This window comes from Otolemur garnettii, unplaced genomic scaffold (genome assembly GCF_000181295.1).
Source record: "Otolemur garnettii isolate 467f Iridium unplaced genomic scaffold, OtoGar3 scaffold00038, whole genome shotgun sequence".
NCBI classification, from domain to species: Eukaryota; Metazoa; Chordata; class Mammalia; order Primates; family Galagidae; genus Otolemur; species Otolemur garnettii.
The window spans coordinates 10,751,600-10,776,386 of NW_003852433.1; the positions used below are offsets into that span (position 1 = coordinate 10,751,600).

The window sequence follows — 24,787 nt, forward strand, 5'->3', positions numbered from 1 at the left end:
GCTATTGAGCATTTTTTTCAAATGCACAAAAATAAACAAGTGGAACCTGATTAAATTAAAAAGTTTCTGCACAGCCAAGGACACAATCAATAGAGTAAGCAGCCCAGAGAATGGGAGAAGATATTTGCGTGCTATACGTTTGATAAAGGGCTTGATAACCACATTCTACAAAGATCTCTAGCAAGTCAGTTAGAAAAACATTAACCCCTTTAAAACGTGGGCAAAAGACACGAACAAAAACTTTTCAAAGGAACATAGGCTAAGGGACAAAAAACACATGAAAAAGTGCTCACAAACAGTTTTGAAACCCCAGGCATTGCCAAAAGTGCTCTGGGGGGCAAAACCCACCCTAATGGAAAACAACCGGACTAAATGATGTATAATTGGCTCTCCGAATGGTTGCATCAATTTATATGTTCACCAGCCATACAGAGGTGTTCCCATTGTTCCCCATCCTTGCCAACATTTATATGGCCAGCTTATTAACTTTTTTGCCAATCTGGTAAAAATAAAATGGTGCTTCAGTTTAATTTCAATTTGCATTTAACGAGTTTATTGGCCCCTTGTGTTTCATTCTCTGTGAAATGTTTCCATTGTTGGCTATTTTTTTCCTATTGAATTGTTCCTTTTTTTTCTTATTGATTTTTAGAGACGAAAATATTCTGGCATCTAGTGCTTTGGTGTATGTGTGGAAAGTATCTTATTTGTGGAGTGGCTTCTCACTTTGTTTATCATCTCTTTGATATATAGATATTTTTAATGTTAATGCCGTCAAATATATCATTCATTTATGGTTTATACTTTAAATGTTTTTATTTAATATAGTCTTTCCTCCCTGAGGTTATAAACATATTGTCCTATATATTCTTCTAGAAATTGTGAAGTTTGCCTTTAGCATTTTAAGTCTCTAATCCACCTGGAATTGATCTGGTTGTATGGTATAAAGTAGGACCCTATTTTTTCCCCCTAACTCGATAACCAATTTCCCAGTGCCATTTACTGAATAGCTCCCTTTCCTCCCGCTCATCTGTTGTGCCAACTGTCATTGATTGGGTGTCAGCCTTTGCTGGGACTGTTCCTATACTCCTTATTCTGTTTTGTTGGTGTGACTAAGAGGTTTAGGGATAGAGTCTGGCCAGGGTCTGCAAGAAGGAAAAGAGGACAGTCCAGGAATTAAGGATAAGCTTTATTTTAAAGGAGGAGAAGGGAGTCTGACCAGAAGTCAGCCCCTGTTCACATAGCTTCAAGGGACTTTTATTAATGTAGTTGGAATGTGGGAGGGCATGAGAGAGGTGAGGAAAGTCATCTTTCTTGATGCTGTGTCCGAGACGGATTTTAGAATTACTGCCTGCCACAAAAGGTGTTAATGTTGCATGCAGGCCTTATCTTTAGTGCCGGCCAGGACCAGGGTAGGAGATTCTGATGCTTCCTAGGAACACCAGCCTTGACGCATTTAAGGAGGATGGGAAGGGGGTTGCTGTGACCATGCCATTTGATCTCTGACCTGCTTTCTATCACTATCTGTCCTCCCAAGATTGCTATACTCTTGTCAGGGTATGAGGATTTACAGGAGTGTGGGAAGGGGGTTGTTGTAATCATGCAATTTGGTTTCTGGCCTGCTTTTTTTTTGCTCCCCGACTCCCAAATAGCTGTACTTTTGTCAGTGTCCCAAGGATTTCTTCCCCACAGTGACTAGTTTCTTCAGTTTTCCTCTTTCATTTATATCTGGACAATCTTTTAGATGTTTGCTTTTGTTTTCTTTTTTAAACATTGAAATATAATATTTGTACATATTTGGGGGCACATGGGCTATTTTGATATGCAGCATGGAATGGGCACATCCAGGTAATTTGAAGATTCATTACTTCAAGCATTTATCTTTGTGCTGGACCCCTTATCGTTCTTTCCTTATAGCTATTTTGAAATATATAATAAATTATTAACTATAATTTCCCTACTGTATTACAAAATATTAGAACTCCTGTTCTTCCTGACTGTATTTTTGTATCACTTAACTAATCTCCCTTCCTTTCTCCCTCCTCCTTCCCTTCCCAGCCTCTGGTAACTACCATTCTACTCCCTGTAGCCATCACATCAATTTTTTAGCTCCCCCATGTGAATAAGAACATGTGGTATTTGTCTTTGGGTGCTGTGGTATTTGCCTGGCTTATTTCATTTAACATAATGACTTCTAGGTTCATCTGTGTTGCTGCAAATGACATGATTTCATTCTTTTTATGGCTGAATAATATTCCAGAGTGTATCTGTGTACCCCATTTTCTTCGTCCATTGATGGACACTTAGATTGATTCTATGTCTTGCCTATTGTGAACAGTGCTGTGATAAACGTCTGATAAACAGTGCTGTGATAAACGTCTTCGATATGCTGGTTTCCTTTCTGTTGGATACATATAGCCAGGAGTGAAATATTTCTCTCTTCAATGCTATTTGGTTACCCTAGAATGGATTTTGGAGCAGAAAAAGGACATTAGTGGAAGAATGAGTGAAATCTAAACAGAGTCTAGCATCTAATATTAACAAATCAATGTTAAATTTCTACCTTTCAATAGATATATCATAGTTATGTAAGAAGTTACATTGGGGAAATCGGAGTGAAACATACTTGAGCACTTTGTACCATCTTTGCAACTTTTATATAAATCTAAAAGTACTCCAACATAAAAAGCTGATTAAAAGTGTTTTTCTTATTTCTTTTAAAAATTGTTTTCATGTTCTCTTGTTAACTCCATTTCTTCGTCCTTAAACCCATGACTTCCTTTTACATTTTTAGTTTATTATCTCTTGAGTTTAAACCATATTTATTCATCTTTGATCTCTTTATCTTTTAAATTTTTGCTTCATTGGCTGGCAGTATGTTTTACTTTCAATCTCTTTTATCTTACTGTTGAGAAGAAGAACAGTTCATGTGTTCTATTTATTCGAAGTTTAACTCATTTTTAAATTTTAGGCTATTCATCTGTTTTATAATAGTTTACTCTCAGTTTTAGTCAATTCATAATCATCTACCCTCCCTTCATTGTTTAAAATATATAGTGTTTTCCTCCCCTGTCTCTTTCTGAATAGAAGCCCCCATCGTGAGCAAGGAGGGCAGGACACTTGCTTCCTTCTCCCCCCTGAGTTTTAGCAGCAGAATCTGGCTTTTGCAGAGAATCTCCACCCGAGGAGAATTCTGCAGGCTGCAATTCTCTGGGTGCAGATGTTTGATTTGCAGGAATAGTGGCCTCTATAATCCATCGGGCAGGTCTTGTATGTGGCCTTGCCTCTCAGAAAATCCATGGCTTGGGTTCGGGAGCCACTGCATCTGAGGCCTCCCTTACCTCTGCCAGACGTGCTTAGTCTGGGTAGCTGCTCTCACTGCCCCAGCTTCAGGATAGCCAGACACTCTTCCTTCTGGGCCTGACTCAGTTTTCCAGAAAGATGCTTATGCTTTGTCTTAACACTTACGTTCTCCTTGCCATGAAAAATCTCTTCTACTCGGAGGCAGCCCTGGTTCATTCCAGATTCCCTAACTTCTGGGCATGGCTGGTCTAAGGGGACTCAGCCCTGAGTTCCTGCCAAGGACACTTTTCTACCCTGTGAGCAGCTCCTGGAATTTCTCCTCTTTGTATGGTTGAGCCTGGGAGAGGGATAATTTCTATAAGACTTCATCCTGGGAGCATCTCACTCTAGCCCCTTTTTGCTTGGAGTGAATTTTCTCCTTGTTTTAATCTCAGTCTGACAACTGACTGCATGCAGCAGGCCCGTGAAAGTTCCGTGGTTGAGGCGCGCTGAGTAGACCCAGGGGCTTTCAGTGTGTACAGAGAATTGGAGGCAGGTACAGGCCTTTTAAAGCTTTATCTTGCACATTTTGTCTTTGTCTTCCCTTCGAATGGCTGATAACTCCAAACCAATTCATGGCATGTAGTTTCCCTCTAAACGAGGCTTCCTCCCTCTTCCTACCTAATCAGAATACCTCTTCTTTTTGGCTTTTGCAGACAGGGATTTGTTACGAGACAAGCTACCAGAGGTGAAGGCAGAAGCTTGGTTGGCAACTGTTGGATAAAACTTGAACTTCCATTCACTTGACGTATAGTCATTGCTCACCTATCACACTCCAGGGGCTGGGCTTAGACAGACATGGTTCCTACCTTCATGGAGTAATAATGGGAAAATGAATAATCCAGATCATTCCAAATTGTGTGAAGCAGGGTCGGACAGAGCCATCTGGTCCACGATAGCATCCTCTTTGTGTGAATTAGAAAAAGATGCCCCTGCAGACAGCACGACCTGATACGAGGGCAAGGTTGAGGGGCACAGTGCAAGTAGGATTCTACCTCCAACTTTTCCCCATGTGTTGGGTGGAGTAGCATCCCCCAAAACTCGTGTCCACGCAAAACCTCAGAATGTGACTTGATTTGGAAATAGGGTGTTTGCAGAAGTGACCAGGTAACAACAGAGGCAGAGATTGGCATTATATTGCCACAAGCCAAGAATTGCTGAGGATTACTGGCACCCATCAGGGGCTGGAAGGCAGACCTGTACAGATTCTAGATCTTTCTGGAGCCTCTAGAAAGAACAAATCCTGCTGACCCCTTAATTTCAGACTTTTCACCTCTAGAACAGGGAGAGTGTAAAGTGCTGTTGTTTAAAGCACCCAGTTTGTGGCACTTTGTTGCAACAGCCCTGGGACACTAATATACCCCTCACCCATGTCCCCTCGGGGGAGGCATGACTGTCCTCAGTCCCTCTGCTGGAAAGGTGACATTCCAGCTGAGACGTGAAGGCTGGGGAAGAACAGGAAAAGAATGTTCTAAGTAGAGAGAAGAGGGACCTCCAGGGACTTATCCCAGGAAAGAGCTTGGTGATGTTTGAAGAAATCTTAGTTCACTGGAGGATAGCCAACATCAGAACTTACAAAGTCAGACAGTCAAGTTCATGAACTCATCCTAGAAAAAGTGCTCCATCGCTCAAGGCTGAATAGCACTGTGCCCCCACCTTTGAAGTACTCCCCGTGGGAAGCTATGGGCCGACACCGAGTGCCTCGTTCACCCTTCAAAACAATTTTGGAACTCTTTTCTTTTTTGGAATGGCCCTTAGAGCTGTTATTATACAAGGTCCGATGATTAAGCTCACAAACTCTTCGTAGGAAAGTGTTTGGAGGGTGTGTTGTTGGTGCACAGCTTCCCCAGGGGAGCACTGCGGAGATGACCATTCAGAGACGAGGTATGTAGCACATTTTCTAGGATGAGTTCACAAACTCTGTTGTCTGACCTTGTAAGTACCACAATGAAAGTGGTAGTTGAGGAAGAAGGTCTTTTGATAAATCCAATCACTCTTTCCAATAGCCGTGAAAGAGGGGTGTGTTCCAGCCTCTTAAAAGACGTACTTGCATGAAAAGCTCTCCTCCACCTGAGGATAGAGAGAGTATTCTCCACAGCTTAGCATATGATAGAGTTCAAAATCAGGTAAACGAAGTTGTCGAATAACATAGTTTATTGCCATAAATTGAGAATGGCCTTGATAGGCAAGTAGATGCTCTGTCTAATTCCAGCCCAAATCAGGGGCTCATGGACAGCTATGAAAAAATTACTCATCATCTCGGCAGATAACGCCTAAACATCTGACTTTTGGATAAGAATCTTAATGCCGTCTGCTATACAGGCATATACGGTATTCACCACCGGTTTATTTTTGTGGTCATGTTACTGCTCAAAAATAAGTCATTTTATGAGGGCTTTAAAACTTTGCAATTTCTTTCGATGAATGATAATAACCGCTCACATTTTGCATAATGCTGTTGGTTTAAAAGTACTTTGTCGTGTGTTATCTCGTTTGATAAATAATGATAATTATCCCCTGTTCTGCCCTCAAGTAACTTGATTCTTCTACTTATTGATGAGTACATGGAAAACTTGGGGGTTTCATTTGGATTCTGGTCATTAATGAACACTTCGTATGCTTGAAAAGGAATCTACTGAAGATTATCTAGATGTTTTATCATAATATTTAGCATATTGGAATATAGATGAAGAAAAATAATTAGGTGTGAAAAAATGCAGATAAAAGTCAAGATTTTTTTTCCTTCGGAGAGAGAAATAAAAGACCTAGATTGATAATAATCTCAAAGAAGGATCAAAAAGTTGGTTTTTGATCATAAAATAAGAGTCTGGAATATTTTTTTAAACCCAGAAGTAGTTTTAGGAGCTCAGGCCATCACCTAGGCTTGGAGTTTTGTAAGATGGCATCTCCTTAGTAGCTGCTGGCTCAGCTGTTCATTCATTCCTTCAACAAATATTTACTGAGAATCTTGTCCAGTCTCATAACTGGCCTGGATTGTAAATTTGCAGGTAGTTGGTAAATCCACACCCATATAAGAAACCGTACCATTGTCCTTTATCAGCAGAGTAGCTGCTTTTTGTCAAGATGGAGCCTTGACCTCAGCTTCCTCCACCCATCAGTACCACCCATCTGTACTTTCCGTGGGCATTACCCTCCTTCACCAATTCAGTGACTGCAACTCGCAGAAACCTTGTGTCCCTAGCTCCCACTGATTTTCACTGCCTGCTTAGCTCTCAGATGACTTCTCTCCATCCACATTTCCACTCCTGTGTCAAAGCCATCATCACCAATTTTCCAATTCATTCCCTACTGTGTAGCCAGTAGGATCTTTGTAAAAAGCAGATCTGATCAGGTAGTCTCTGCTTCTAACCTTTCCATGGCCCTCCCTTGCTCTTAGGCCAAAGACAAAACTCAGTGGGGTGTACTAGGCTCAGGGTACACTGGCCCCTAGCTCTCAGCTTCATGGTGTATCATCTCCCTAAGCCCACCAACTCCTCCTTACACACACACAAACAAATTTTCTCCTAAGTCGTTCCTCATAGCACCCTATTCTCTCCTACCCCAGGGCTTTTGCACATGCTGTTCTATCTAGAACACAGTATCAGGCACCTATGACATGTGTGATCCGTCCACCTGAAGTTTGGTAGATTGGCATTTCCATAAGCAATAGACATTACAAATGGGAGTACATCAGGCATGTGTCACACCACTTCCTTAGAGCTTTGGGATTTCTCGTGTTTCCTCCTCTGTGTTAGGAGGAATCTGAAATTACTTGAGAGGGGTCCTCCCTTGGCCTGTCCATGGGCACTCCTATGACCCACTTCTGTGTGAGCCAAGGATATGGATATTAAAGCAAATGGTAACACATTCAGTGAAGCAGCACACCATCACTTGGTAGGGGACTTACCAGAGCTTTTTATTTTGCAAAACGTTGACTGAAAAGAGTAGAGTTTATGGATGACCTACATGCAGGTCTCCTCAGTGTGTGAAAATTAGTCTCTGGATGACATTGGAGCTGCATCATTGGGAATTCCCATAGAATTAATTTTATGGATATACATTTCCATTCCTATATTCACTATTAATTAAAGGACATTTTAAGACAGTCACAAGAGGGTGTCGATTACTATAGTAATCAGTGTTCTGTTGAGGACTTACAGTGGTCGTGTATTTCTGATGTCAGGAATGGGAAGAGTTGTGATTCTCATACACTCTCATTTTTTGGATTGTGGAACCAGTGACTGGGTCAGGTAACTCATGAGTTTTCCTCTTTGCTCTGACCACCAGGAAGCTCAAAATCAAATCCATGGCCGCCTTCTTGCAATTGTCAACATAGGTATTGTATTATTTTCTCCAGCTTGGTTTCACGTTTGTTTCCTACTCTTATTTCCTACTTGTTCATTTTTTGCATTAGCTCATCAAAAATCTTTTTTTCTTCTGTGATGTATAGATGTGAGCAGTTTGAACTCTTTGCTGGCATAAAGGAAGGAGTAAATAAATGTACAGGTGAGGTATTATTGAATGCAACCTCTGTTCACCCCCATGAGTCTGTTGGGCATCTACCATGTGCCAAGCATGGGGATGCATTAGCAGATTTGTATAATGAATGTTTAAAGAAGCAGATGATAGAGTCTAGTTTGAAAGTCAGCTTTGCTCTTAATACCTGTGCTTTGAACACTACCTTAAACTTCCTCCTCAGAGTGCTTGCTTACATCAAAGTGTTATAATTGTTTAGCAACTTACCATTCTCTCAGATCCGACTATGCATTCCAGGAGAACAGTGTTCACTCCTTGTCTCATATATTTCTGGCATTTAACACCATTTTTTGAATATAGAGGAGGTTTAATAAATATTTAGTGAGTGGGTATCAGCTTGGGCTGGGTTTGAGAAATTATTTCTTCTAATTCCTCATAGTAGAGAAAAAGACATTTCTAAACAATTCGAGATTCTGAAAACTATTGAATTGTAGCTTTATGGTATAGAATGGACCTGGAAATTTTGTACAGAAAAATCTCTCTACCAGATTTTTATATGGAGAATTTCTCTAACCACTGTGGGTTAGGCATGGGGTTACCTTTGTTTATCGCACTGAAAGGTGTTAACATATAAAATCCTGTTTGACCTTGTCTGTCAGGGACAGGAAAAAAGAATCTTGATAACTAAATTGCACAACACTCAAATTGCACAAATAGGCTCATTGAGAGTGAGATGCCAGTTGAATAAAGTAGCTATTGTTGTCTTATCAAAGCTGTTCTCTGAGACAGAATTTTTCTTTTGCTTTGCAGATGTTTTGGGTACAGAGTCTGTGAAGGCTGATTGTAAATTTCAACAGTGTTGACTCTCTGAGTTCTTGAATTACACATGTTAAATAAGATGCAGGAAATGATGATTTAATCCTGAGTGAATCACATCCCCAATCCTGGATTCTCAAGAGGATTGGGCGTTTTTCTACCCCCTAATTTTTTTTTTTTTAAAACAGAGCACAGAGAGGTATAGAGATACACCTAATGTCTCATTGGAGTCATTGATAGAAATGGTCTCAGATTCTCCCAATAAGATGGGCTTCAGTTTGTCACCTGGTGCCGCCTTGCTCATGAGGCCAAAGCAGTTACATAACTTTCAGGAGCTGAATGAGATCATCTCTTAGCTCCCTAAATCTGTGGAATAGGATGTACAAATGCATCCCCAAGATGCTCGTGGAATGTCTGGGGTCCCTTCATCTCTCTGCCTTGGCAAATCTGTGTTGTGAAGCTATGAGGTTAGAGGTGAGAGATGTAGAGATTGGCTGGTGGCATTATGATTATTATTTTATCTTTGGCTTTGGAATTTTTTTTAAGTTTTTTGTTTTGAAATAATTTTAGATTCATGAGAAGATTCAAAAATAATATGGTGTTCCCTTGTAGCCTTCACCTAGGCTCTCCCAATGATATTATCTTACATCATTATAATGCGCTACCCAAACTGAGAAAATGACATTCACATACCACCATTTAAACTACAAGAGAAGGCCTATGTTATTTACATGCACATACATGCCGATGCAATAACTGAGTTCTTGCTCCGTACTAGCCCCTTTCTATGCTATATTGTTTAAATCCTTGTAACAATCCTGTGAGGTATTTGCTATCTTGATTCCCATTTTACAGATGAGGAGCCCAAGGCACAGAGAGGTGAAATGACTTGCCTGAGAGCACATAACTAGTAAGTGGTGGAGTTGTGGCATGAACACAGCATCTGACTCCAGAGCCTGTGCTTTTAACTTCTCTACCGCCTGCAAGTTTAGTAATAAAGTTTCTTAGAAGTAGAGGATTATATATCCTCTGATATTCCCACAGTGATTTACAAATGGGAGGGGCTCACTACATTTTTAGGTTTTGTTTTCTGTGTAAGTGCTGGATATATACGTGGGATCAATGGAATATGACTAGACTGGATCTTTCTCTCCCTGCTCTCCCAGAACTTGTGAAGTCTAAGTCATGAGTACTGGGGATGTCACAGTCTGCAAAAAAGAAGAGTGGCAACTACCCACACAGTGGTTCTTGGTGATGGACCACAGATAAGTGTCTTGATCTACATTCTGAGCCACCTAGGCAGAGAATGGATTCACCCTTTGCTGTTGACCATGGAGCTAGGGGCAAACCTAATTCATCTGGGAGCCCTAAAGTGCCTAAGCCTCAATGGTGGTTAATCCACAAACTACTTGTGCTGAGGGCACCAACATTTCTTCAGTTTTCCTTCCTTTGCTTTTTCCTCTGGTCATCTGTAACACAGATGTGTGGTCCCTAGGTCAATATCCACTAATGGCGGGCAATAGAACGTCACTCAAAGTGGTACCTGGGGATGGTGAATGTTTCAACAAATGATTACTTACTGTGCACTTGTGACTCTTTGTTCACCACTCAGGATCTAGAGACCCATAAGATGTGACTCTGGCTCTTCGGAAGCTCAGAGGTGATGGAGGCAGTTTTTTAGAGAGAAAAAGCATTCAGATTTGGCTTCAAATCTTGGTGCCCTTGTCCCTGACCAGCTGATTAACTATAAGCAAATAAATCTCTTGATCTCTGCAATCTTCAGTTTTTCCATTTGTAAAGTGATGGTAATAATACTAAAAGATGAACTGTGATAAATGAAAGAAGGCAGATTTAAAAAAAAGATTCAGAATCATTTCATTTGCATGAAATATCAAGAAAAGGCAAATACTTAGAGACAGTAGATTAGTAGTTGCTTGGGTATGGTGCTGGGAATGGGGAGTGACTTTTGCACAAGGTGTCTTTTTTGGGTGATGGAAATGTTTTAGAATTGGATTGTGATGATCATCATTCTGTAGATTTAATAAAAAATCATTGAATTATACACTTTAGATGAGTGAATTTTAGGACATGTAAATCATACCTCAATAAAGGTGCCTTTTTCTTTTAAGTGTCAATGATGAGGCTCAAGTGATGTGATTCCTTGGCATCACTTCAGACATTCCAACATGCTGTACATGGTGCATTATTTTAGGATTTTCAAACCTGCAAGTTGAGTGTTTCCTGTGGCCAGCTGCACACAGGAAATGTTGCAGAGCTTGGTAGCCTTCCAGTTCAGAAGATAGCATTGTAGCAATTCTGAACAACTCCTAGTAAACTCCCAGAAGGTAGGGGTTGGCTTAGGATGTGCGTTTCCCAAGGGTCCTGGAGAAATTTCTGCTTTCAAAAATGGTGAGTTGTTTTGCTGTAAACCAACCTCCTTGCCAAGAATAACTAGAAAAGCTGCACAAAATATATTTTTTTTAAATTTGAAAGCATGAGCAAGCTGCTGAGGTAGTAAGGACTTGAGTTGCAATAATCCCAGAAAGAAAGTAGGCTCAATAAAGGGGACCCCAAAGTTCAATGCTGCTTTCCCCCTCAGGGTGTTTGCTAATTCTGAAATGGTGGCTAAGAGATGAAGAAGCTAATTAGAACTTTCTGCAGCTCATGATGATGAGGGACAAATGTTGGAGATCAAGGTCCATCAAGTGAAAGGGGAACCTGGTAAAAAAAACCAAACCCCCCCCAAAAAAAACAATGTGTCTAGTAGGGACCTTAATGGGCCATACTCTATGGGTAAGAGTAAACTAGAACTAGAACAGTCCTTATAAAATTGAAGCCCAGGGCAGCGCCTGTGGCTCAAAGGAGTAGGGCACTGGCCCCATATGCCAGAGGTGGCAGGTTCAAACCCAGGCCCGGCCAAAAACTGAAAAAAAAAAAAAAAAACCCACAAAACCCAGTATCAAATCTACCCAATGCCTGATTGTATTAATGTGATTTGCTTCTCTCCAAACTGCCTGACAGAAGCAAAATTTAAATCCTCTCTGGAGATAGATAACATCATCCAGAAACTCAAATTATCTCCTCTTATTTTTAGGCACAATTTCAGGAATTCAATAAAAGAATCACCAGACATATTAGGAAGCAAAATGACATGACTGAAAACCAGGAGGAAAACAAAAAGACCCTGAAAAGATCCAGAGTTATCCAATATGGACTTTGTCTTCATTTACTTTAACTTGATTTGATTTACATTTCATTCTTGTCTTCTAGGATTAGCCAGAATTAGAAGCTGTCTTCCCAACTGGTCTGAGTTTAATTTAGGTTTTCCAAAAGAAACTATTGAGGCATAATAAATTGTAGCCATTTAAATATACAGTTGGATGATTTTTGATTAGTGCATGCACCTTCATAAATGCGACCACAAGGAACAGACAGAATATTTTCATCACCTCAAAAAGCTAGGGTGATGACAATGTCCTTATGCCATTTGCAATCAGTCTCTTCATCTCCCAGACCCATCAACCACTTTCTGTTACTAAAGATTACTTTACATATTCTAGAATTTCATAGAAATTGATTCATACAATATGTACTCTTTTGTGTCTGGCTTCTTTCACTCAGCATAGTGTTGTTGAAATACATCTGTGTTGTTACATTTATCAGTGGTTAGTTATTTTTGATTGCTTGTATTTCATTGTAAGACATAAAATATATAAGATATTAAATGGCAAAGTGGACAGTCTCAGAAGAGATCTGAAAACTGAAAAAGTCAAATGAACTTTCTAGAACTGAAAGATACAGTAATGGGAATTAATAGTTCACTAGATGGGTTTAATAGCACATTAGATATAGTTGAAGAGAGAATTAGTGAACTAGAGTGTGGGTCAGCAGAAAGTATCCAAACTGAAGAAAAAGGGGAAAATATTGCAAAGAATGTATATAAGACATATGGGCCTTTTTGAAAACGTATATTTGTGAATGAGAGTCTAGAGGGAAAGGAGAGAAAAAAAGGGAGAGAGGCAAAATGTGAAGAGATAATGACTGAGAATTTTCCAAAATTGGTAAAAGACATCAACCTAGAGTTTCAAGAATTACTTTGAACTCCTAACAAGAATATAAAGAAAACTGTGTTCATTGACATCTTAGCAAAACTGCTAACCTCAGTGTCTTGCGATCAATTCCTAGTTAATGCAGAGCTTTTAGCCTTTGCTCATTACGTGCGTGCACATAAGAATAATGGATGAGATTCCAAAAGAAACAAGAGTGTGGCATGAGCATGGGGAAGCAAAAGAAAATAAGGAAGTACGCAACCATGAAGTGAATGCTTAGTCTCAGGGATCAGAGGCTTAAAGAAAAGGACAGATTGAAACCTAAAAAGAAAGAAAAGAAAGATCCCAGCACATTAAAGGAAAGAGAAGTCCCCCAGCACCCTTTATGCTTATTCTTCCAATATGATACACAACTGTACCCACCTTACCACATCTTGGTTGATACCAACTTTATCAGCTTTTCCATTAAAGCCAAACTGGACTTAGTTCAGTCAATGATGGACTGTCTGTATGCCAAGTGCATTCCTTGTATAACTGACTGTGTAATAGCTAAAATTGAGAAATTGGGGCAGAAGTATTGAGTGGCCCTCAGGATGGCCAAGGATCCAAGATTTGAATGATTACCATGCACACACAAAGGAACCTATGCAGATGACTGCTTAGTACAGAGAGTGACTCAGCACAAGTGTTACGTTGTGGCCACAGTTGACTGAGACCTTAAAAGAAGAATCTGGAAAATCCCTGGAGTTCCTATCATGTATATTTCTAACCACAGATACAATATTGAACAGATGCCAGATGATTATGGAGGCCCTAATTCTTATAAGACAGTGTTCACATGCCTTTCTTCAACTAACTTTCTCTGTTAACAGTTTGTTAAACATGAAATACCATGAATTATTACTCTGTTCACCAGCTTGCTTTATTATGACCTGGAGGATGTAGGTTAAATACACTCATGTTTGGATGCTATTTTGAAAATGATATATTATCTCATTGATGGTCAAAGATGCAAAATCTTATGAAGAATGCTTCATTCTTTTTTGAGTTCTGTTGCACAATGTGGTAATTATAGTTAATATTAGAGTAAATTTCAAATGTTCTTACCACAAAAATGTTAAGTATTTGAGGTGATGGATATATTGACTAGTTTGATTTAATTATTCCATGTTGTATTCATAGATTATAACATCACTGTGTACTCCATAAGTTTATACAAGTATAAGTTGTTGGTTTACAACAAAAATAAAATTGTTGAGTTTTTTTGTAAAAAAAAAAAAATAAGAAGAAGAAAGAATAATGGATGAATGAAGGAACAAAAGAATGAAATGAAGGAGGGCAGGAAGAGAAAAGGAAAATGAATCACAAAGCCTGGCTTCCTTTCCCAGATTTGCTAAATATTACAGGTTATTTCCTGGGAAGCACAAGTTGAGAAAGAGGTTAGCATGTTGAAAGTTGTTAAGAGAGCATTACTGGAATCAGCATCAGTGGTAGAATAAAAGAAGCAAGGCTGGACAGAAGGAGAAGTGGGCTGTGATACAGGCTCAATAAAGACCTCATCCAACCTCATGGGGTGCTCAGGAGCTGGGCTGACAATGTAGAGTTGTTCTGAATTGAGACAGAGGGCTTATGTCTTTATATGACCTCACTAACCAGTTGACTATCCCCAAGGAGGGACTGTGACTTAAGGGGAATGTTTTCTTTAACTAAGGGAAATTTCTGGGGGGAGGCTATCTGGGGGGCATATCATAGTGTCCATTAGTTCTCTAGTGCTTCCTTCTGTCTTTCTTTACTCACATTCCCAGAGAAGAAAGGAGGCATGAGAACCCAGGATCCCAAGTTCAATAGCCTTCTGAAGTTATCTAGTTCTTAAACATCCGTATGAAATTGCTTAAGCTCTCATACAGTGTGAATGGAGAAAATGCTGTCCTTTTATTGGTTATGGGGGTTGGAGAGCTACTTACCTATCCTGATTTTTGCTGACATCTTTCTTCTCCTTTTTTTCATATTTATTCATCTATTGAATTATCACTAATAAAACACTTATAAAAACATTTTTGACTCACTATACTAGGCACTCAAAGTTTTCTTTAAAATCACTATGTATTATGTGCCATAGAACAAATTATCTGAAAACTTAGTGGCTTAACACAACAATGCACACTAATTATCCCACAGTGTTTGTGGGTCAGAAATTTTGGAGCAGCTTAGCTAGTAAGTTTTGGATAAGAAGCTCTATGGAGATGTAACCAATATATTGCCTTGGGCTGCAGTCTAATCTGAAGGCTTAACTGAGGCTGAAATATCCACTTCCAAGATGGCACCCTCACATCAATAGCAAGTTGGCATTTGGCAGGAAGCTTTATTTCCTCTCCATTTAATCTTTCAATAGGGCTGCCTGAATGTCCTCATGAAATGACAGCCCTGGTTTCACAGAAGCTAGTTACCACCTCTCTACATTAGCTCACCCATCTTCTTTGTCCCAAAGTGGATGGTACTTAGCTGATTATGACATAATTATAAACCTACTAAAGATTGAAAATGTGAGGGCAAGAAGGTAATGGGGACTGATAGCAAAGAGCAGCAAAGCATTTAACACTGGTTAGTAGCAATCATTCTTCCTTAAGACTTTGGGTTATTGAGCAGGACTTTAACCTCAGTGATTGAGATGCCCTAATATCTTTAAGGTACTCCCATGTTTATCTAGACAAAAGAGGGTGTGTGACTGGTGAGAAGAGAACATGCTTCTCAGCATGCTGGGTGTGTCTCACTAGAAGAGAATGAGTAGTCACTTCTGCTGGTATTCAAAGATTCTCACTCCCTAAGTGTGTAAACTATAGTGGACAACACCCCCAAAGCCAAGTCTACCTCAGATATCTCCAGCATATTTTGGGGGGTATAAGGAGAAGGGATACCTAGGTTTCTGGAGGATAGAGAACAGAACAGATTATCTTTGAAGATACCTTTTTTATTTTTCCCCTTAACTGTGACCATTATTATCAAATTCAGGCCAAGTCTTAGCACATCAAAAAAGATGTCAGGACACGAAACACAGAGCACCTCTTTCCAGGCTTACATATTAATAGAGAGATAACACTCAGAGAATATCAAAGTAAATTTCAGAGGCAGTGGTGACATTTCCAAAATAAACATTAGTTAAACACTTATGAACGACCGTCAAAATTATTTCATGGGTGTAAATTAAAAGGCAGCCCTCTAATGTTGATTCATTTTCCTCTCCCCAAGTTTTCACAGTTGAACACACAAAAGTACGACAGAAAGATATTAAGAGACTTTTCTCCACATGGAGATATCAACAGCTTTCCCTTTTATCTTCTGTTAGGTTCCTTTTTCAATCAGATCAATCATTTACTCTTAATGGCAATATTAAATTCACATTTTATCAGGTAATGAACTAGAATTCTGAGCCGCCCACCCAGGGAGATGTGGTCCAGAGAGTTTCAGAGCATTTCCCATTTAACCAAACAAATACAGTCAATTCGTAATTATCCCTGTGTATTTTCTTCTTTGTGTCTTTAGAACAAACTTTCTCTAGATTTTTAAGACATTGGTTTTCTGAAAAGTTACAAAAAGTAATTTATTGTAACAAATTTAAATAATGCACAAGTATATAAAGTAAAAAAATGAAATCCTGCCAACAGGGTATGTCCACATAGAAACCAGATGGGTGTATCCTTGTAAAATTTTTTTCTATACATGCAGTATAGAATTCTATTTTTTGTTGTTGTTTGTTTAAGACAGAGTCTCACTTTATTGCCCTTGGAAGAGTGCTGTAGCATCATAGCTCACAGCAACCTCAAACTCTTGGGCTCAAGCAATTCTCTTGCCTCACCTTCCTGAGTAGCTGGGACTACAGGCACCCACCACAATGCCTAGCTATTTTTAGAGACAAGGTCTCGCTCTGGTCTCGCACTTGTGAGATCAGACAATCCACCTGCCTCGGCCTCCCAGAGTGCTAGGATTACAGGCGTGAGCCATTTCACTTGGCCTCTATTGTTTTAATTTTATTAAAATACGTATTATTCTATATCTTGCTTATTTTCACCTAACATTATATTAAGGACATCTTTTCATATCAGTACATATATGAAATATGTTTCTGGCATTACCACTATGTACCACCTAATAATTTATACTGTGGATATACCATAAATTATTTATTTGCCACTTTTTACTATGTTGGTGCCACCCTGCCTGGCATATAAATCTCTCAGCATAATGTCAATTGTTTGAGCCTACCTCAGAGCACAGAGCCTGAGGCAAGGATTAAGTGCTAAAGCTTTATTTGGTAGGTGCAATGCCAGGGCATTAAGAGTCAGGGAGATAGAAGAAGGGAAATCAATACAAGATGGTACATTACCACACTGGTTCATTGTGAGCCACAAAGGGATACAGTTAGTCACTCAGCAACTGCAGCTGCTCAGCCACATGGGATGTCTTAAGGCAGGCTGTGCAGAGAAACTATACCGCAGGAACAGTCCACTGAGAGGAAGGGAGGGAAAGTGGATCTTCCCAGCTGCTACTCACATCCTGTCTTCCAGTGGTCAAAGTTCACTCCACAGTGAATTAACTCTCCTGCACCTGTACTTTGCTACCAGCCTGTGTAGCAGCTGCTCCTAGAGGCTAGATCCCACTCCCTGTGGCCTGATATCACATCTGAGTTAAGTGTGGGAAGTGCTGGAGGCTCTGGATGTGCTGCCGATCAACCCTTAGGTGACAAAACCCCAGAGGACACATGGAGGGTGAAAACTGAGACAGAGCCAGCAGCGTGGGGTCTGAGAAGACAATGAGTGCAGGAGAATACAGGGAAGCCACTGAGATATGTCCAATAAACCAGAGTTTCTATATGATGCAGTAACAGACGTAGAATGGTCAGGTCAGAGTGTGCATGCATATGTTAATAGAACTGTGATAGATGCCAACAAACTGCATTCCAATAAGGTTACACACATTTATGGTCGCACTTAACAGAGCATGAGAGAGTCATTTTCTCTACCATCCCCACGCTGGATGTGATCAATCTTTATCAAGGTTTCCAGGTTGACAGGTGAAAAATGGTTCTGTTTTAATCTGCCATTATTAATGATTAGGGAGGTTAAGGAGTTTCTCACAGGTGTATTGGCTGCTGGTTTTTCTTCTGTGAATTGCCCATTCATATGTCTCAGAGTGAGTTAAGTTTCCCATTTCCTTGCAAGCATTAGAGATTCTTTTTAAGGGAGTGCAAGGGCATGTAAAGGATTGTCCAGACTAACCATGGAGAAAGGGAACTTTCTGGCAAAAAGAATTGCATCTTTCCTTCCTAAAGCAAACACAAATGTGATTTATTTTCATTATTTTTACTGTGTTGAAAAACATATAAGTTACCATTTTAACCATTTTTTAAAAGTGTACAGTTCTGCAGCATTAAATACATTCACATTATTGTGCAACCATCACCGCCATCCATCTCCAGAACTTGTTCATCTTCCCTGGCTGACACCCTGTACCTGTAATCCCCAACTCCCCATTCCCACCTCCCCAGAGTCCTCGGCCACCACCATTTCACTTTCTGTCTGTGTGAATTTGACTACTCTAGGTACCTCAGATGAGTGGGAAGAACACAGCATCTGTGCCTTTGTAACTGGCTTATTTCATTTAGCCGACGTCCTCGAGGTTCATCCATGCTGTTGCTTGGGTCAGAATCTCTGTCCTTCTGGGGACTGGATACAAATGTGATTTTGAATAATCACTCTTAGGATTGTCTTGGTTCTCCCATAGACCATGGGCTCTGGAAATGATTGTTAGAAGAGGTTCTAGGCTACTACTTCAGTACTGCTTAGGGCTGTTCTTGGCCAAATCTGGGTCCTGGATCCCTCAAGTGTCCACTCCTCTTCCTCATCGTATTCTCCATGAACATAAGCTTGCTATAACAAAATCACGCTGCATCTCATCCATGCATCACCCTGCCTACTGAGAGCAGGTAACGGAAATGGATACGTGTGTGTGTGTTTTCAGGTGTTGACAAGTTTCTATGAAGTTCAGAGATGTGCCTTGATTTGACAGGTTGTGAAATTTTCATAGAGACCAGTGTTAGTTCGCCTTTGCAGAATGCTGTAACTTTTATAAAGATATTATAAGTGATATAATCTTAGAAAGTTACTTAAATGATATAATCTGCATAAATCATTGTTATTAAAAATAGAATTTTAAAAATTCAAAGCAGTAACACTAACTTATTTTTACACAATACTAATGGTACTACCACTGGCTTATTGCAGAAATAATCTCACTATTTAGAGTTCATATTAATTTGTTGAAATATGTATGTCTTCAGCATTTCTCTGTGTGTGTGTCTGTGTTTTCTGAGATCATTTTTAATGGCTTCAGAGTATCTCATAACATGTAAGTGTCCCGTGCGTTCTTTACCCATTCCTTTATTGTTTGACATTTGACTTGTTTTCTAATTTAAGGACGTTCTATAATTCCAGAGCAACCTACTCAGCTGCAAAGCTTTGTGAGCATCCATGATTATTTCCTTAGGTGGCATTTTTGGAAGAATAATTTCTGTGTCATGGAGTATGCATATTTACAAGACTATTGAATTATATTGCCAAATTTCCCTGTGAAAATTCTATTGATTTATACTCCTTCAAAGCTAAAAATCTTACCCGGGAGGCTGAGTAATATAGTAGAAATACCACTCAGAAAAAAATGTAAAAATTAGAAAACAATGTAAACAGTGCCCAAGTGGCCCCTGTTGAGCTGAGTATATGTGGGCAAGACACACACCCTCCCTGTGCCTCCCTTTCTACAGTTGTGCAAAAAGGACATTGGGTTGGCTCAGGAGATGGCAAGCTTTTTCTATAAAGGGCCAGGTAGTAAATATTTTAGGTTCTGTGGGCTCCCTGGTAGTAGTTTTCAGGTGGGAGGTGATTTCCTGCTCACTGTGTCACCCTGAGTAGAGTGCTATGGCATCACAGCTCACAGCAACCTCAAACTCTTGGGCTCAAGAGATCCTCTTGCCTCAGCCTCCTGAGTGATTGGGACTACAGGCACCCACCACTAAGCCTGGCTAGTTTTCCTATTTTTAGTAGGAGTGGCATTGTTACATTTACTTTTTTTTCCTTCCGATCTTAAAAGAAATGAAAATGAAAAGGTGTCCTTGGGTCCCTAGAAGCATGGCAGGCCCCAGGCACTGTGCCTCTGAGCCAAAGGGAGAGGCTGCTCTGATGCTGTTTCCCCCCAGTTCTGGAATCAACCAACAGCCTTGAGGAGTTGGCAGGCATTCTGGAATAGTCTTGAGCAAGTTTCTTTACTCTCTGAGCTGAGATCTCCTTGTTTGTAAAACTGTGATAATGACACCTTATTAATCTGAACTCTGGAGGTGATGACAGAATCATCTGCAGTTTCAGTCACCTGTTTGCTCATTCCTTTGTTTGATGGGTGGGTTTTTCCTAATTGAGCAGCTACTATCTGGCCAATCCCTCCCCAGGCACTGTGTAAGGTACAGCCGTGTCTTCAAGGAGCAAGCTTATATTAAGAAGCTGGTAAGCGTTATACACCATTAGATGTTGAGGTACTATTTTGCCTCTACTGTACAGATGAAGAGACTGAGGGTCAGAGAGGTTACATACTGTTCCTTGTTTGAAAGGAGTAAAACCATGACTCAAATACCAATCATTGGTTCCAATGCCTTCCTTCTTTCCCCCACAGTTTGGTCCCTTGTGAAGCTGAGCTGATTCCATGTGGGGCCCCGTTCCTGCTGGCCAGACTGTGGTACTGTGGACTGACTGGCAGGGGCCTGAGCAACGAGAAACTGTCACTCACACTTCAGTGGTCTTGGGGACAGCCTAGCCTCCTGTGCTCCCCAATTCTGCTCTGCTCTCTCCAAAAGGGCATCAGTGGCATCAAAACCCCTGTGCCCTCCTGTCACACCTGTCTGTCGGCCTCAGATCACAGAGCCCCTGGGTTAATCTCCTGTCAGTGAAATGCCTGACACTGTCACCCCCTGCCTGTCAAGACTGTTCCTGGTTCCTCTACAGCTTCCTCTCTGGGAGGTCTGTGGATGCAAGGGGGGTGGTAGAGCTGAGCCCAACAGCGCTGAGCTTTGTCTAATTCCCCCACTGGGGGAGAAAATGAGGGGCTGTGGAGGCAGGCTGTGTCCAGGGAGTCCCCAGCTCCAGGACAGGAGGGAGCACAGCCAACAGGCTCAAGGGTGCATATCTAGCAGGCTGGTGGCTGCTGCCCGGGGCTCAGTTCTGGCCTTGCTTCCTACCAGCCATGCATCTCCTGGTCTCCGTCTCTTTACCTGTCAAAGGGGACACACAAACGTCTCCTTCCCCATCATCACTGGGAAGACTAAACAAAGTCATGCGCTCTGAGCTCTTCATACAGTGAATGCATCTAAGTTCTTATCCTTAATATGAGAGGAATTCTTCTGTGTTCAAACTAGCTTTGCCCTGTCCTCAAATAATGCAACTAGATCTTCATTAGCACTGAGGTAGGCCCTGGGCTGGCCCCCAGGAGGCTGAGATGAACCCAACGTGTCCCTTGTCCTTGAGGAACTCATCATCATTGAGTGCAATGAGCCAACACACAGATCACACTGCAGGCGCTGCACAGAGACGGGCCTGGCCGCACGGGGTCCCATCACCGACAGAACTGTCTGTGGCCTCCAGGGTGGCCAGATGTCTGGGAGGGGAAGCAGGAGTCTGGTGGACAGAGAGGAGCTTTCAGTGACCCCTCTCTCCCAAGACAGGGACTCTTTTCTCCTCCTTTTCTCAGACTTGTGTTCATTTGTGTATCTCTTTACAGGCGGCATCTCTGTCTGCATCGTTTTCTTGTCATTTAGGAATGCGTCTTAAAGGGACCGTTTGGTCCTTAAGGAAAGAGACCTTGTCCCATCTCTTCTTCCGTATCCCCAAAGCCAAGCCCAGTGAACCAGAGAAAGCAGTCAGCAAATGCTCATTGGCAAGGGAGGGAGGAAAAGAGAGAGGGAGGGAAGAAAGGAAAAATGGGAGGAAGAGAGGGAAGGAAGAAAAAAAGAGAGAGAGAGAGAAAGGGAGGTAAGGATGCCAACCAATATGAAAGTCACTAAGAATCAATCACCAAGGAGACTATGCTTGCTTGGATACCAGGGACTTGAAGCTTTATTTAAGTTCTTTAACCATTTAACTTTCATCTGCATGCCTTGTCTAATCACAGCATCTCCCATGGTCATGACCACCCTGGGATGTAAATACCGTCAAACCTCCATAGTTAACCACCTCCTGAAGTTGACCTAATTTTCATAGAGCAGACATGCACCATGTGTACGTATCAGTACAGTATGGTTAGTACCTTCTGGTGGCCACCTCTGTACATTGATCAGTGTGTTACAGTCCCCTGGTTGGGGAGGTTCCAATTTACAGAGGTTCTACTTATTACAGTGGAGAGCAGTGGAGCAGAGAGGTGTCCTGCCCAGAGTCTCCTGGTCAGGAAGTGACTGTGCTGGGCCTGGAGCTCTGGATATCACCCCCATGAAGGAGCAGAGTTCAAGTTTTTCCCTTTCTCCTCTTCCTTAGGGGTAGCCTCTGTGCCCCCTCCTCTTTGCTGGTGGAGAGGAGACCCACGGGCTGGGAATGGCAGGCTGAAGCCCACAGGGGAACAGAGGGAAGGTGTTTAAAGTTCCGGGCGTGCGGGGTGACCTGGCTCTTGGTCTTTTAGGATCAGCTCCATCACTCCTCTGCAGACCAGCCAGAAACCAGGAATAATGATCCAGAGCCCCTGTAGTGTGTTTGCTGAGTAATAGTTACATAGGGTGTGATAGGTGTAAGGGGGGAAATAAAGGATGATATGGTCAACCAGGTTTGGAAAATCTGGGTTATAACAAGTTAAATTATACCTCTTTGACTCTAGAATTTTTCAAAACCTTTAATATTCTTTTTTTTTTTCAGATTAATGTACGGATATAAATAATTAGGTTACAATGTTTGAATTTGTTGGGTAAGGTCCCTTTTGTAGTTGTGTCCTGCACCCAGGGGGTGTGCCATATACCCTTACATTGTGCCCATTAGGTGGGAGAACACCAGTCCCCCTCCCTCCCACTTTCCTTCCCTCTCCCCCTACCTCCTCCCCTTTTCCTCCTCCCCCCAACATGATTAAATTGTGTTTTTCTCTTATGTGGGCATGTATTAATTTGTCTACTGGCTTCGTGTTAGTATTGAGTACATTGGACACTTGCTTTTCCATTATTGTGATATCTTACTAAAGAGAATGTTCTCCAACTCCATCCAGGTTAACACAAAAGATGTAAAGTATCTGCCTTTTTCATGGATGAATAGTATTCCATGGTATACATATACCACAGTTTATTAATCCATTCATGGGAAAACCTTTAAGATTGTTCATGGCTTTGTAATTCCTTAAAATTTGATCATGGAATCTTTGGGGGTTTTTTATTTTCATGAAATATCTCTTAGGGTTAGTGTGGTACATACTAAATTTAGGGATAAGTTGAATTATATCTTATAACTCAAAACACTCTGAAGTCAGAGAAGTGGGAAGAAGCTTTACAACCGTTTCCATTTAGTGGATTAAAATACTGAGACACAAAAAGGAGAGATGACTGACCCCTACTGCCACTCCAGTTGTTAACAGAGCCTCCCCTGAACTTGACTTTAATTTCAGCCTTACATTCTTGGCGACAGGCAAAGCTCCGAGGATTTGCCATCTCTTGGCAGTACCACTTAAGAAGAGCCCTTCTTCCTTTTGTGGATGCATCTTCCTCTCTGTGGGCTCATTGTTTCTCTCCTTGGCTTCCTTTTCTTATTTCTGGAATCTCTCTGAGGGATAAAATTAGCCCTTTGTAATTTAGCCCAGTGGACCCTCCCTCTGCTGATGGGGTAGGAACTTTGAGGTCCTTGTTGGCAACACTGGAGGAGCTTTAATGGACCACAGAGTCTTGCTGGGGGTGGAGAGAATGTCCTTAAAACCCAGGTCAGTGACTTGGTCACCCAGACTCAGCGTGCACATCTCTGTCCATCCACAGGCAACAAGGGAATGTCAGAACACCCAATTCCTCACGGAGCCCAAAATCCATGAGGTCCCAGGGAGTCCAGTTGGCCTCTTTTTTAGAGGAAGCCACAAATGACATGAGAGGAAAACACAAGCAATCAGAAGATGCCTTGAACACAGACCGCAGTTATTTTTTGCTTTGCCCATGCAATTTGTTATTTGTTTCCTGGATTAGTTGCCAATATTTAAAAATTGAGAAATTTCACATAAACATCTAGAATTCTTGTTTCTCTTGAAAACAAGCAAATCCAGCAGCACTGGACCCACACTCCTGCTCAGCCACCATAGACTAGAGCTGAGTACAGGTCACCCCCTTCAGATCCATGCATGGTTTCCAATTTGCCACAGTTCCTGCCATTGCTGTAGTGTCTCTAGTAGTGAGACAGATGCCAGATACACACCTACAATTACATGCACACTGCTATTTAAAAAATATACATATAAAATACAGCCAAACTTCCATAGTTGACTACCTCCTTAAGTTGACCTAATTTACACAGACTGGACATGCACCACATGTATCTATCAGTATAGAAGGCCTCGTTCTTTATGTTACCTTCGTACGTTGACCTGTTTGTTAAAGTCCCTTGGGTAATCAACTGACAGAGTCTACTGGATTATTACTAGTTGTATATTTTATTTTATTGTTTGGGATTCATTAAGGCAGTGGTTCTCAACCTTCCTAATGCCTCCTAATGCTAAGACCCTTTAATGTTGTGGTGACCCTCATGTTGTGGTGACCCCCAACCATAAAATTATTTTGGTTGCTACTTCATAAACTGTAATTTAATTTCTGTTTCTAGTTAATCTGGCCATAGGTTTATCAATTGTATTTATTGTTTCAAAAAACCAACTTTTTGTTTCGTTCTTTTTCTGAATGAATCTTTCATTTCCAATTTCGTTAATCTCTGATTTAAATTTGGTTATTTCTTCTGCTGGGTTTGTTCTTCTTTTTCCATAAGATGATTCATGAGTTTGTTGATGCACTCTCTTTCTATTTTTCAAATGTAGGCATTTAGTGTGATCAGTTTCCCTCTTAAGACTGGTTTTGC

At 41.0% G+C, this 24,787-nt stretch overlaps 1 protein-coding gene and 1 pseudogene across 1 annotated transcript in view; both read left to right on the plus strand.

The window, feature by feature from the left end:
- Window positions 1-24,787, plus strand: part of KSR2 (kinase suppressor of ras 2) — a 424,985-nt gene that overhangs the window by 277,985 nt on the left and 122,213 nt on the right. The gene's annotated exons all lie outside the window — the stretch shown is intronic.
- Window positions 12,908-13,549, plus strand: LOC105886991 (annotated as a pseudogene).